The sequence below is a fragment of the Mastomys coucha genome, unplaced genomic scaffold (genome assembly GCF_008632895.1).
Source record: "Mastomys coucha isolate ucsf_1 unplaced genomic scaffold, UCSF_Mcou_1 pScaffold8, whole genome shotgun sequence".
In the NCBI taxonomy this organism is placed as follows: Eukaryota; Metazoa; Chordata; class Mammalia; order Rodentia; family Muridae; genus Mastomys; species Mastomys coucha.
In genome coordinates, this window is record NW_022196914.1 from 29220461 (window position 1) to 29235005 (window position 14545).

At 37.5% G+C, this 14545-nt stretch overlaps 2 protein-coding genes and 2 pseudogenes across 4 annotated transcripts in view; all 4 read right to left on the reverse strand.

The window, feature by feature from the left end:
* LOC116083873 overlaps positions 1-12096 on the reverse strand; it is a 29690-nt pseudogene extending 17594 nt beyond the window's left edge.
* The window catches only part of LOC116083957 (zinc finger protein 58-like), a 153646-nt gene that overhangs the window by 117015 nt on the left and 22086 nt on the right, over positions 1-14545 (reverse strand). The window lies entirely within an intron of this gene.
* LOC116083958 (zinc finger protein 58-like) overlaps positions 1-14545 on the reverse strand; it is a 149805-nt gene that overhangs the window by 46584 nt on the left and 88676 nt on the right. The gene's annotated exons all lie outside the window — the stretch shown is intronic.
* LOC116083959 lies at positions 12360-13728 on the reverse strand (annotated as a pseudogene).

Consider the following 14545-nt stretch of genomic DNA (forward strand, 5'->3'; position numbering starts at 1 on the left):
TATAAGGGAGAATCCAATTAGTTCTTTTTAATAAACTCAAGTCTCTTACTTATGGGATGTTTGTTGTTTATCTCTCCCAAAAAATTACTGCAAGATCTCCGCCAATGTTCATTTTCTGCCTGGAATTAGGCAATTTCAGCATTAGAAAAAGGTACCACAATTTCAACTAAATCTATTCCTGCTAATTGACAAAGTCTCACTTTTCATTTTAGGATAAATTCCAAAACCTTTTCTACATAGGCCTTTAATTTTTTATTCTGTGTGCTATAAATATCCATTCTAAGATATTATCTTCTCTCTACATAAGCGTTCTTGTGGAAGAATGAGTAGAATGCAAAATAACTAAAAATACAATCCAGCTTCAGATCCAAGAGATCCACATGTGCATCCTGTAATTTCTTTTCTACCAGAGCTAATTCTTTTTCAGCTGATAATTTTCCTGACTACTTAAGCCCTTATAATTTATAAGGTTTGAAATAACTTATCTCTTGAGTAGTTAATCCAATTTTGTGGCCTAGCCAATTTTATACCTCCCAACTTGTTTTTGAAAGTCAATAAGTGTCAGTAATTGCTCTCTCCTGATTTGTATGTTTTCTGGCTGAATTCTTATAAACCTATCTTATATCCAGTTATATATCTATAACTGATAGACCTCTTATTTTATTTTTTCACAAGCAATTTGTAACTCCAACAAGACAAAATTTACTTTACTTCATCAAAAATTCTTTTTAGGGTGACTTCATCTGAATCAGCTAGGAAGAAATCATCTGTATAATGATAAATATTAGATTAAGGCACATATTTAATGTTCCAAACTCTGCAAACTGAAACACATCTAATTGCTAATTTCATTTTTTAGCTACCTATTGAATTACTTCTTGCCAGGAATAGAGTTTTGTTATGCAAAGAACAAATAAGATATTTTCTTACACTTTCCTTGGATTGCTGCAAAGTAGTACAAAAATCTTTCTGTATCTTTTTTTAACATTTAAAAACATTTTTTAATTAAATAGAATTGAATCACATTCTTGTTTCCCTTTTGTACCACTTCTCCTCCCAGAGACTTCCCTTCAATACCTACAATATCTTTTTTTATCATATTCCTTAAGATTTATAAAATATTATATCAATAAAAATACGTATTATAGAAGTTGTTTGATATAAAAGAACAATCAATACAAAAATCTTTCTTCAAACCTTTGCTGGTAACAAATTTCTTTTTAATGACAAATATAGGAGAATCCTAAGGACTGGTTGATTCTTCAATATGTTGAGCATTTAGATGCTCCTGTACCAGCTGTCCTAGCACCTGTAATTTTTCCGATGTCAAAGGCCATTGTTCCAACCATACTTTTGTCAGTTAACCATTTTTAAAGTAGGACAGTTGGTACCTTTGAAGGAGCAATAGCTGTCGTTTCCTGCTTATGAACATCCTGGACAGTCTATGACTGTTCTTGAACTGTCAGTGAAGAGAGCCATGAACCAATTGCTGTGCAGAAGGTACAGGCGGGATTTCTGGGTCCCTGGGAGAAAAGGGAGATGCAAGGAAAGACAGAGTTCACCATGCTTTGGAGAGAGAAGAGCCAGGCAACCATGTGAGGCCTTGGGAGGAGCTGTAGGTTATGTGGCCACTCCTACAGGAAGGTGGTCAGAGAGGTTTAGCAGCGACTAGATTCAACTGATCACCTAACGTTAGGGCAGGTAGGAAGAGTAGAGCTAAGAGTAATGATAAGGGTAAGTTTCCCAGGCAGGAGATAGTAGTGCCTAGCAATTGTGCCAAGCAGGAACTACTGTACTTACGAGTGGATTCAAGGCAACATGGGAAGGGGCTGGTAGCACAGATGTGGTAGTGAAAAGCTACACATAATAAACTATATATTCAACCCATTTTCCATCTTGCACTCTGTTGTACCTAAGATAAAGTTCCAATCCCTAGAAACTGAATATTTATCTTCTGAACAGGCCAATCTGTATGGAGAGATTTTAGTGAAATTATTGTTACATCTGCTAGCATGTCTTCAATTCCAATGCTATTTATTTGTATTTTTTAGCTTTTGTCTCTGTTCATTTTGCAAAAATACTTGTCTTTTGACCTCGCCTGAATTTTTGCTTATCTACTGAAGCTGTTCTGACCTTGATTATATCCAGAGCACTCTTGCTATTAACAGACATTAAATCTTTTAATTGATCTGTTGTTAAGTTTCTCCAATGCTGAAGGGAACAAGTTAATTAAACTTGATATTGGGGACCTAGGAGAAGTTCCTTGGAGCGTTTCTTGATGGCAAAGTGTACCTTGCCTATGCCTTTTTGATATGCATCCATTAGTCTAGTTCCACCCTTTGCCACACATTCTGTATACTCATGAAGACTGGAGCCTTCTTTTTGATTTATATCTAGAAAAACACCTTGTTTCTAGGAAGACTTACATATACTCCTTTTTCAAATGCCCTAGTGCACCACAAATAAACATCTGACATTTTGACTTTTCTTAAAGATTTTAGAAATTACTTTTCCTATCAGAGTAGCATCATAAACGTGAGATCCAATATCAGCCATATTTCTAATCAATCCATCTACTGATACTGTTCTTGCCTTTAAAGGTTTAATCACCATTTGCATTCTAAATTAGCATTTTCAAAATCATTTCAGTGATTAGTATTTTTCTGAGATCTGAATCTGATATTATTCCATTTACAGCTAAAGTCAATTCTTGCAAAAAATCAGTGAAGGCATCTTTTGGGCCTTGTTTAATTTTTGTAAATGACTCAGACCTTTCTTGACTATTCAATCTTGTCACAAGCATTTAAACCGCTAAACAACATAGTGTCAAAGTGCAATCATGAAATTCAAGCTGCCTTAGTAACTGAGCATATTGACCTTCACCTAGATACTGTTCCTGGGAAATATTAATATCTCTAGCTCTACTTTGTCATTCTATGGCTCTAGCTTCCTCTTTCCACCACATTTGCCATTGTAAATGAGGACCAGCTTCCAATATTGCTGTTACCAAATCTTTCCAGTCTTAGGGGATAATTCAGTTCTGAGTGGCCCATGAATTTAGTACATGCTTCAAATATGGGGAGTGTATACCATGTGAAAGGACCACTTTCTTGAATCTCCTCAGGTCTAATATGTCTATGGGATTTCCATGAACTTTTTCATAAGCTTGGAGCAGTCTAATGTCAGCTGGTAGTTCTGGTATACTAACTGGATAGACTAAGGTTGGTTTTCTAACAACCTTGGGCTGCCTCTCTTCAGTTTCATCATGATATGGTGCAGTAGGTTCTTGAGTTAAAGGTATGTGCTATGATTGAACAACACAACAACTTGAAACAGGTTTTTCCTGTAAATAACAATCTCAGGGGTCTCAGTGTGATCAAACATCCTGCAACAGAGTTGAGCTGATACATACTTTTTATCTGGATGGACACATGCCTTTAATCCAGATCTTCATGCATTCCTTTAGTCTGTGCCTTATCTTTTGCTAGAAGCCTATATATAAGGACAATAGAAGTAGGGAGGGTTCATTCATTCTTTGTCTGTTTGTCCCCACTTTGCTAACACATCCATTCCTTGAATTATAGATTATACAGAAGAACAGCTGAGACATCCAGCTTTGTAGGTCTGAACAACTTCTAGATTCTTGGATTTTCCATTCACAGCCAGCCATTATTGAGCTAGTCAGACTGTAGCTTGTTAGTCTAATAAATTCCTTTTACAGATAGAGATTCATCCCATAAATTCTGTGACTGTGGAGAATGCTAACAAATATGATACGAACCCCTTTTAGGGCTAAAAACATGTAATTACAAAATTTACAGGACTATTGAAGGACTTGTAATGTATACTAATTGAGGACTCACAATATCAGAAAGAGAAAATTTTATGTTCTCCCCAATATGTAACTTAGACAATAATATATGTACACATGTGAGCAAATTTACATATGGTTACATATTTCATGTAGAAAAGAGGGTAAATGATAAATATTAGATGAGGTAGGGTAGAAATGGGTTGTGAAAGACAATTGGTTTTTATGTTTCTAACTTGGTCATAGATTTTGACTTCTGGTGGTATGTGAGTTCATAAATAAATATACATTCAAAAGTGAAAGCATGACTAATACAGATGTAGAGGCTCACAGACATCTACTGATCTGAGTACAGAGTCCCCAGTGAAGGAGTTAGAGAAAGGACCAATGGAGCTGAGGGGTTTGCAGCTCCTTAGGACGAACAACAATATGAACAAACTAGTACCCTTAGAGCTCCCAGGGTCTCAACCACCAACCAAGGACTGCACATGGTGGGTCTGATTTTTCTGGCAGCATGTGTATAGTAGAGGATTGCAATTTGATCATCAATAGGAGGAGAGGAGCTCGGCCCTGTGAAAGTTCTGTACCCCAGTGTAGGGGACTGCCAGGGCCAATAAGTGGGAGAGGGTGGGGTGGCAGGCATGAGGAGGGGGGAGGCAACAGGGATTTGTTTTTGTTGTTTTTGTTTGCTTCTTTGTTTTTTGGAGGGGAAACTGGGAAAGGAGAAATTTACATGAAAATAAAGAAAATATCTAATAAAAAATGAAAAAAATGAAAAAAAAAGTGACAGCATAAAATCTGATGGGAACTCCTCAGTTTCCATTCTAACTATACAGAAATTTAGGAGTTACATAGTTTTGGGTTCTTCTTAATTTTGACACATGATTTCTTTATGTTTTTTTTAAATAAACAAGATATAGTCAGGTAGTAGTCATATGCACCTTTAATCCCAGCACTTGGGAGGCAGAGCCAGGCAGATCACTCTGTTTGAGGCCAGCCTGGTCTACAGAGTGAGTTCTAGGACAGCCAGGTCTACACAGAAAACTTCTGTCTCAAAATAAAACAGAGAGAGAGGGAGAGAGAGAAGAACGAAGAGGAAGAAGAAGAGGAGGGGGGAAATGGGGGAGGAAGAAGGAAAGAGAAGAGAAACGCCATTTGAGAGTGTGTGTCTGTGCTATACAACTTACTCCTGAGAGTATGTGTCTCTAGTGTACTATTCACATTGAGGTATTCATAAGAGACACTTTCTACACAAGCTGTACCTCAGAATAAGACTTCCTTAGAGAAGAAACTGTTTATCTTTTTACTTGTAGGGAAATATCCTTTTCTGTACCAGATATAAAATGATAATTACATCTACAGAGACTCCAAAAAGGAAAAAATCATTGACTCAAATACAGAGCAAACCTAATCTTTGAGGTGCCTTGATAGCCACATATTGGCCATTAAACACACACACACACACACACACACACACACACAAAAACAACAACAACAACAACAACAAAAAACCCTAGCTCTTTCTGCACAATAGCTTCACAGTTGGCTGCCAGGCTGGCAAAGGGAGTTGAACAGCAGGTTCCATTTTCTCTGGAAAGTGATTCTGAGCTGGTCAGGCTGGACTTTCACAGCCCAGATCTCTTACTCCTCAGGCAATGCTGTCTTTTCATCTGTACATGGTGGATCCACAAAATGGCACCTGTAGTTTGGAATCTAAATGAGTGCCCATAGTTATGCTGCTATGCTGACTGGCCTCTTAGCTGACTCTGTCTTATGTTACTTAAAACTTTTCTTGGGACTCCTTACAGAATCAGGCATTGATTCTGAATGTAGCTTTGCTGGGGACAGAAAAATTTGAAAGTCAGGGGAAAGGCAAGGCCAATTGAACTATGATGTAAATCAAACCGAGGTGGCAGGTTAGTTAAATATTCCCAGCATCCTGCTATGTTACAAAGGGAGACACTGAAGGCAGACTAATTGGTATTCGCCTCTCTGACACTTGAGAAATTAAGGCTGTGGATACAGATTCCTCCACTGGACAAGTGAATCCATCCCACTGCCATGTCCATGGGACATGAGGAGAAATTCATCTTGTTTATAGAACAGGTGGGTTTTAAAACAAACAAACAAACAAAAAACAAAAAGAAAAAGAAAAGCCAAAACCATGGCTCATACAACAGAGACAGGAGCAGCAGAATTCCTGAAAATCTTTCCCTATCTATCCTTATCCTGTAATGTGGCTAGCATGCAATTTACTCTTATAGGGTCTTTGTCCCATCAGGGTAATTGATACTCTTTGAGCCTAGGGAAGTCTTCCCATGCAAAGGTATGTAAATTTAAACCTTTTATTCAAGAATTTTTTTTAATAATTTTTAAAATTATGTACACATGAATGTGGATATTATTTCATATTAAACAAGCTAAGTTTAAATTTGTTTTGATGTGTTAGTATACACTTTAATAGAAATATACAAAATGAGAGATATAAATTGTCCTATCCTTCCCATCCTGTCCTTGTAAACAAATTTCATTTGTACTTAGCATAACTAAAAATATAATTTTGGACACATAAGAGACATTTAGTCATTTATAACTTATAACAAATTATAAGTTATAACAATTATTAACTTTTAGGTTTCAATTGCCCTTCTTTTAACAGTTTACAGTAACATAGTAAACTCAAGAACGAGATGACTTTTTAGGGTACATATCCATAATAGGGTAAAAACTGCACCTACAGTGCTTCATACTTGATGATCAAGTGTTCACTGTTCAAATGCATCATTCTGCTGAGTTAGCACATGTGGCTTGGGTCCTTATTTCAATATGGTTCTTTGTTTCTAACATGATGGTTGTATTCATTTAAGAATCAGTTATAAAACTATATGAAATAGATTCTTTCTTCTGGAACCAAACATAACTGACAATGTGTTTTGTCGACATTTCCTGGGGAGACAAACACTAATGCCCATTTACCTCAGGTTGGCACCAGTGTAGATCATTCACTACAGTCCACCTTGGTAAGAAATTTGAGTTTTTGGAGGTTCTTACATGCCTAGGAGAGATATTAAAGGAGCTTGGGTGACTCCACTGGGAAGAACAATAGTAACTATACCATGGCTCAGACTTCATATTCAGGACACCCAAGGGACCAAATTATGACATGGTAACATTTTAATGAACATTTATATTTATAAAAGAAAGAAATTCATCAATCCATACAATATTCAAGTATATTGGTTGAACACATTTGTGTGGAGGTTGCAGTTAAGAGAAGTCTCCACTGTTCTCTGGTGACACTCTCAGCATTTGTGCTTGGTGGAAGTTAGATGTTTGTGTGGACATTCCAAAATAATTGAATAAATAGTCTGAAGTATGGATTCATTTGAATTGGATAAGATCTGAATTCTTAACAAAAACCTTATCTCACTCCATACACTGAGAGAGGTTGTTTTCAGAATGAATCATTTGATGTTTTTTAAACACTAACAATGTGTAAAAATTTAAAGGCTAAAGAAGTGTAAACTTTTTATGACATTTGTAGAATTTCTCTCCAGTGTGGATGGCCTTGTGTCAAGTAAGGCTATAAAGATTAACAAAGGCTTTGCTGCATTCCTCACACTTGTGTGGACTGGCTTCAGAATGAATATTTCAATGTCTTTTAAGGTCTGAAGAATAAGTAAAGACTTTGCCACATTCTTGACATGTATAAATTTTCTCTCCTGTGTGAACTGTCTTGTGTGTATTAAGGGCTGATTGATTATGAAAGGCTTTGTGACATTCTTAACACTTGTATGGTTTGTCTCCAGTATGAATTATCTGGTGTTTTTTTTTTTTTAAAGATTTATTTTATTTATTATATGTAAGTACACTGTAGCTGTCTTCAGACACACCAGAAGAGGGCATCAGATCTCGTTATGGATGGTTGTGAGCCACCATGTGGTTGCTGGGAATTGAACTCAGGACCTCTGGAAGAGCAGTCAGTGCTCTTAACTGCTGAGCCATCTCTCCAGCCCCTATCTGGTGTTTTTTAAGGTCTAAAGTAGAGAAAAACCTTTTGCCACATTTTTCACACTTGTAAGATTTCTCATCAGTGTGGCATACTTTGTGCAGAGGAAGGTATGAGGGCAAACAAAAGGTTTTTTCACATTCCTCACATTTATGTGGTTTCTCTCCAGTATGAGATCTCTTTTGTACAGAAAGTTCTGCATGAGTTCAAAAGATTTTACCACACACTCCACATACTGGATTTCTCCCCAGTGTGAATTCTTTCATGTCTCTTTAGCTTTGAAGGATAGGCAAACTTTTTGTCACACTCCTCACACTTGTGTCATTTCTCTCCAGTGTGAACTATTTTGTGCTGAGTCAGAAAAGGAGTAGTTAAAAAAAAAAAAGGCTTTTCCACATACTTCACACTTGTAAGGTTTCTCTTGACACTGAATCCTTTTATGTTTTTTTAGGTCAGAGATAGAGTGATGCATTTGGCCACATCCATCACATTGGTAAGATTTCTCTCCGTGAGCTAACTTATACTGAAACTTGGAAAATTTAGAAGCAAATGCTTTCCCACATTCTTCAAACTTGTAGGGTTTCTCTCTAGAATGAACAAACTTGTGCTTAGAAAGGGCAGAAAGGTTAGAAAAGACTCTTCCACATTGCCCACACTTATAGGGATTGTCTTCAGGTGGATTCTTTGAAGTATTTTACAGTCTGAAGAATAGGAAAAATGTTTTCCACACTTGCCACACCTGTAGAGTTTCTCTCCACAATGAACACTTTGATGTTTCTTAAGGAATGAAGATTCATAAAATGCTTTGCCACATTCTTCACACTTGTAGGGTTTCTCTCCAGAATGAATTCTTTGATGTTGCTTCAGCATTGAAGGATAGTAAAATGATCTGCCACATTCTTCACACTTGTAGGGTTTGTCTCCAGTATGCTTTTTCTGGTGTATAAAGAGTGTTGAACTGGTACTAAAGGCTTTATGACACTCTTCACACTTGTAGGGTTTGTCTCCAGTATGCTGTCTCTGGTGAATAGAAAGTTTAGAGCAAGTATTGAACATCTTACCAAAATCTTCACACTTGTAGAGTTTTTCTCCAGTATGAAGTCTCTGGTGTAAAGAAAGTGTTGAGTGAGCACTAAAGGCCTTACCACATTACTCACATTTGTAGGGTTTCTCCCCTGTATGAATTCTCTGGTGTTGAATAAATAGTAAGCTACCATCAAAGATCTTGCTGCAATCCTTAAAATCATTGGGTGCTGTCTCTGTTGAGCAAAGGTTAAGATATGAGCAAAAGCTTGGTAATATTTTTCATACAGATAATTCTTAAAAATGATGATGTTTACTCAAATATAATTAACTTTAAATTAGGAACTACAATATATTTCCATACCTATAGGCAATGAGTATAATTCAGAAAATAAGATAGCTGGGAACAACTATAATAATAGCACAACTAAACAGAACACAAAAAGATAGGACAATGGCATATTTTCAAGTTAAATAGGTAAATAAGTGGTAACAATTAAAATACATAAACTCTTTAGGATAGTATTTTACAATGACAATAAAATATATACCTGAAGGTTATAAAGTTATGAAAAAAATCTTCACAGTCACTTGTGAATAACAGAACTTTCTATTGCTAGACTGTCTCAGATCCTGCCAGCGATTTAAGTAATGACACAGGGATTTCTAATATAGTTCAAAGCCTAGGCCTTTTGCTGGGGTGGTCTCTAAGCTATTGTAAGGAACGCAGATGGGATGACTTTCATTAAAATGAAAGTAAATGATATTAAAGAAACATATGTGTGAAGTTACTGTCTCAAAATGGTTTCACACCCTGCTGTTTAGAAATGTGTGCAATTTTCTGAGGCATAGAAACAGTTTAAAGTTTGTTACTGAACTGCCAATGTGACTCTGTAAGATTTGGAGAGCCAAGTCTTACATCCAGGATGTCATCCCACTCACAAAGACACAGAGATGGAGATCAATGAAATAACCAAAAGTTTTAATAATGTTCCAATATGCTGGGGTCATCCTGCAATCGGGGCAAAGGTGACCACCAGGAACATAAGCAAACACTCTTTATACCCTTCCAGAACATAGGTTTACAGCATCAGTTGGTTATGTCGCATTGGTGGAGCCCATTGTCTTTTGAGTCCATTGACCTTTGTGCTCCAGGTGAGGAGGAGAAACCAGAGAGAGATCCACCCCCTGCTGGGGACTTTCCTGGAACTGAGCATTACTCCCTTCATTTAGGGCATCTCCTGGGGATGGATGGATGTTCAGTAAACCCTTTTGAAGCTCCCTGACTTTAAGCTTAATGGACATTCCTGGCTTTCCAGTATTTTTATGAGGTGTCCCTGTTTGCTCAATTCTTACATTTCCCCTTCTTTCTTGGAAATATCCCTGAGATTATGCATTTTATTGCTGTATCTCATCTTGGTTCACTTCCTGATATCAGGGCCTCAACATCATAATCTGTACTGTACTGAAACACTATCTAATGAAGGCAACCAAGTGATTTAAAATGCAGGGACCAAAAGTAAGCAATAATAGGAATATGATCAGAGGTCCTAGAAGTGTAGAGACCAAAGTTGTGAAACAAGGGGAGGAATTGAACCAGGTTTCAAACCTCTTTTGCCTTGAGCTCTATCTCTTTTTCTTTGTTCTAAACCCCATCTAATCTTAGCTAAATTGTCCTTGACTCTTCCTGAATGGTCTATGTTAAAACAACATTTTTCTCTTAGTGCAGCACAAAAGTCTCTTTCTTTAAAGAATAAACAGGTCTTAATCATTGTCCTTTTGGGGCATTATCTTGCCAAATGCCCTTTCTCCTTACAGTATGCACACTGGTCTTTAGCAAGGAATTCTCTTCTGTTGCCAGGCACTATCTTACTAGGCTCTCGAGGCTGTCTAGCTTCTTTCTTGTCTCTTCTCTCTCTTCAGCTCCTAGCCTCTTATTCTGTCTCCTTTATTCTAAATGTTCATTCCCATCACTATGCCTTCTCCACATTCACAGTCCTTCTGCAACATCCCTTTTCTTTCTCTGTTTTTCTGTTATAAAACACTTTCTCAGCTACCTGCACTAATTCCCTTAACGACTTGTTTTGCATCCCTTCTAACTTTTGTAGTCTTTCAACTCCATCAGAAATTCAGGAATGACTGAATAGTAGAGAATATATGGGAAGCCTAACACAGCTTCCAATAATTTTGTCAATTGAAAGAAACTACTGGATACCTGGAGAGTCCTTACTTCAAAATGTTAGAGCATTGGTCTTCAGCCTTCTGGCTCGTGAATGTCTGACAGACAAGAGAAACAGGAATATTAAGGACTTGTCTACTCTGTCTCAGCAGATATAAGCTGTCCTAGGCCTGTGTGTCCTTTTTGAACTGTATTGTCTGTAGATGAAAAGGCAATTTTTTGCCTAGTGGCTGTCCCGCCAAAACTGGAGCAACCCCAATGATGCTCAATTTCTTCTTTGAGTCTGAGAAAGGGATACTGTCAGGAACAGACAAGTCTCTAGCCAAATGAATAAATAATATTAAAGGTCACATTCTGTGGATATTTGTTGTTTTTGAAAATTAACTATATATATAAAGTGATCTAGACTTTTGTCTGTGCACTACTCCCAGTTATTTTTAAGTAGAATCTCAAAATCACCCTACCAATAAGCTCAGAGCCATGAATTTGTTAATTTGGCCCTAAACTCACAGGTTTAAATATCTCAGATCTGTCTATAATAACAGTAACAAAAGGACTGGAACTAAGCCCTGTCTACTAGGGGAAATAAAAGAATTACTTCTAAGCCTACACACAACTCTTACTGAAACCAGATGTTTCTTTTTTTTTTTTTTTAATTTAGGTAAGATCTTTATTACATTTTTAATCTATCTCTTAATATATTTCCATATTTCCTTTCAGAATTCTGAGGTTCCACTTTCCATATTTCCACTAGTACCTAAAAATATACTCAGTAAATAACATCAACACAGGGAAGGCTTGTGTTTATCCTTCCTGGAAACATCCGTCATGTCTATACAATATTTCTCCCCTCAATTTTTGTTTACAGACATCCCATCTTAAATCATAATATGAATGCTTCAAGCATTACACTTCACCTACTTCTGCTACACAGGAACAAAATTGGGTGGGTCTCTGAATATGTGCTGATGTTATTAAACCTAACACTTTGATGAATTCATTAGAATTATAAATGAAGAAGGTAAGGAAACTGATATCTAGGTAAAGTAACCAACTGTCCAAAGATGAACACATGGCCTCACTAGGCTTTGTAAACACTAGTATATTTCCCTTTGAATCATCAAAGAACATTTTCAAGCCAATAGAATATCTCCCAACCTCCTGGATTTTACACAAAGTACTGTATAATATCTAAAATTCAAAGGTTAAAAAGCATAACTTATACCCCAGATAAGTAATGAATCTGATAGGCCGGCCTTCTACAGTGCACAGCTGGTTTCCTGGGTAATGTGGCTATGTACTTTTTTTGTTGACTCTTCACTTAGTCTTAAACGAAGCTTCAAGACTTTCCACTGTTTCATATGGAGCTCATTTTTTAGGTCTTCTTTATGTACCTTAGTAGTTCATCTTTTTCCATTTGGTAACCACTTTTCTTCCACTGTTCACGCAACTGCTGTAGCAGGGCCCCAATCTCCTTCCCTGAAGAAATGCCCACTTTCCTGATGTCATGTCCACTCACAGGGAATGGTGGGACAGACCACTGCTGCATCTCCTTGAGAAGACCATGCTCTCCTTGGTACTTCAGCAGCTCACACACGTGGGCAGTTGCATCTGGTTCCCTAGAATCTATAACAAAGTCTTGATATGGTTTCAATGGTTATGAACTATCTGTTGCTTTAACCAAGTCTTTCCTGTTTTTAACTATAAGTAAACCCAGGTTTTTTTCCTCTTTTGAAATTTTCAATCTCAAATCCAGTTTTGTGACATCATCTTGTACTTTGAATAAAGAAGCCAAAAGGGTCATTGGTTTCGGTGAAAAGCCTTCAACATTTTTACTGACCTTATTAAATTCTTCTAAATTTGCATTAGCAGGTAAACCTATGTGAGGAGCCACTTCAAGATCATAGATCAGGTGAATGAAATGGTTTACATGGTCACCAGTAAGAATTTTCTTCAGTTCTACCCAAATCCTCTCTCCTGATATTCCAGCCAAACCTTTGGCATTTTCTGCAATTGCTTCTAGAGTCTCGTGGTCATGGTCACCAGGTTTGTCGACAATTCTGCCATAAAACCTGAAATACCTTAAAACTCAAAGGTAATCTTCCTGAATCCTCTGTTTTGCATGTCCAAAAAACCGAACCATTTTATTTTTTAAATCTGCATAGCCATTAAGTAATCAAACAGTGTACCATCAAAACCTAGAAACATAGAATTTATAGTGAGATCTCTTCGTTCTACATCTTTCTGCCAGTCAGTTGTGAATTCTACCTCTGCATGTCTTCCATCAGTGGTAACATCAACCCGAAGTGTAGTAACTTCAAAATTTTCTTCATGAAGCCTGGCAGTGATAGTTCCATGCTTCTCTCCTTTGTTGTTTATCATTCGAATGCCAGCCGACTGGAACATTTCCTTCATCTGAGTAGGGGTGGCAGTGGTGGCGAAATCCACATCTTGAGGCTTCACCCCATTTAGTAAATCCCTCACTGCCCCTCCTGCTATTCTTAATTCATGATTCTCTTTGGCAAATAATTCTGTCAGGCTCTTCAATCCTTCTGTGAAAAGTGACTGGAATTCTGGGGACTGCAACTTCATTGTAAATAGGTATCGCTTTAGAAGGCACAATCTACTCCAACTACAGCTCAGAACCTGCCTGTGCCAAGGATACAGGAAGCTCTGCATCTGGAGACAAGTCACCAAGCACACATGCTGCACAGCAGGGTCACCAAGGTGCCTTAGAAACGTGGTGTTCCTACTCGAAGGGCCCGCTTACACGCCTGCTGCCCTGGTCACACGTGCCCAGATGTTTCTTAAGTGGATACAGAAAACTTCACTTTTGGTGTTGAAGTATGCACACCAGAACTGTATTAGCTACATCTCTCAGTTAATAAGAACACTATCGTGCACCTAACTTATCAACAAATTCTCATTTTAAAAGCCTTTGATCATTACTTGCATACCAGTTTAAGATGTAAATGGTCTATAGTCCAAGAACATAGAACAAGATACAAAGAAACACAGAGAAAAACAGTTACCACACAAACAGCTCGAACTAGTCAGGTCCACGAACACAGAGAAAGACAATCCACACACTGTGTCTTCCATGGGCCCAGTTACAGACATCAGGTGCTCCTGCACACACAGATTACAAAGCAAGATCACCCCCTGCCTGTGGTGGCGCATGCCTTTAATCCCAGTACTTGGGAGGCAGAGGCAGGTGGATTTCTGAATTCAAGGCCAGCCTGGTCTACAGAGTGAGTTCCAGCACAGCCAAGGCTACACAGAGAAACCCTGTCTCGAAAAAAAAAAAAAAAAAAAGACTGCATTGTGTCTTCTATACAATTTACCTGGAAATGTTTGAGTCAGAGTGGATTAAAACTATGTGCACAGGTAGTATTAATTCATCACATTACCCACTGTGTGCAGGATGGACATAGCCTTCTTTTATCAAGTTCATGTTGCTCAATATCTTTTTAGCTGAACAACTACAATCCTCAAAACTCTAGATGTCCCTACAAAAAAAAAA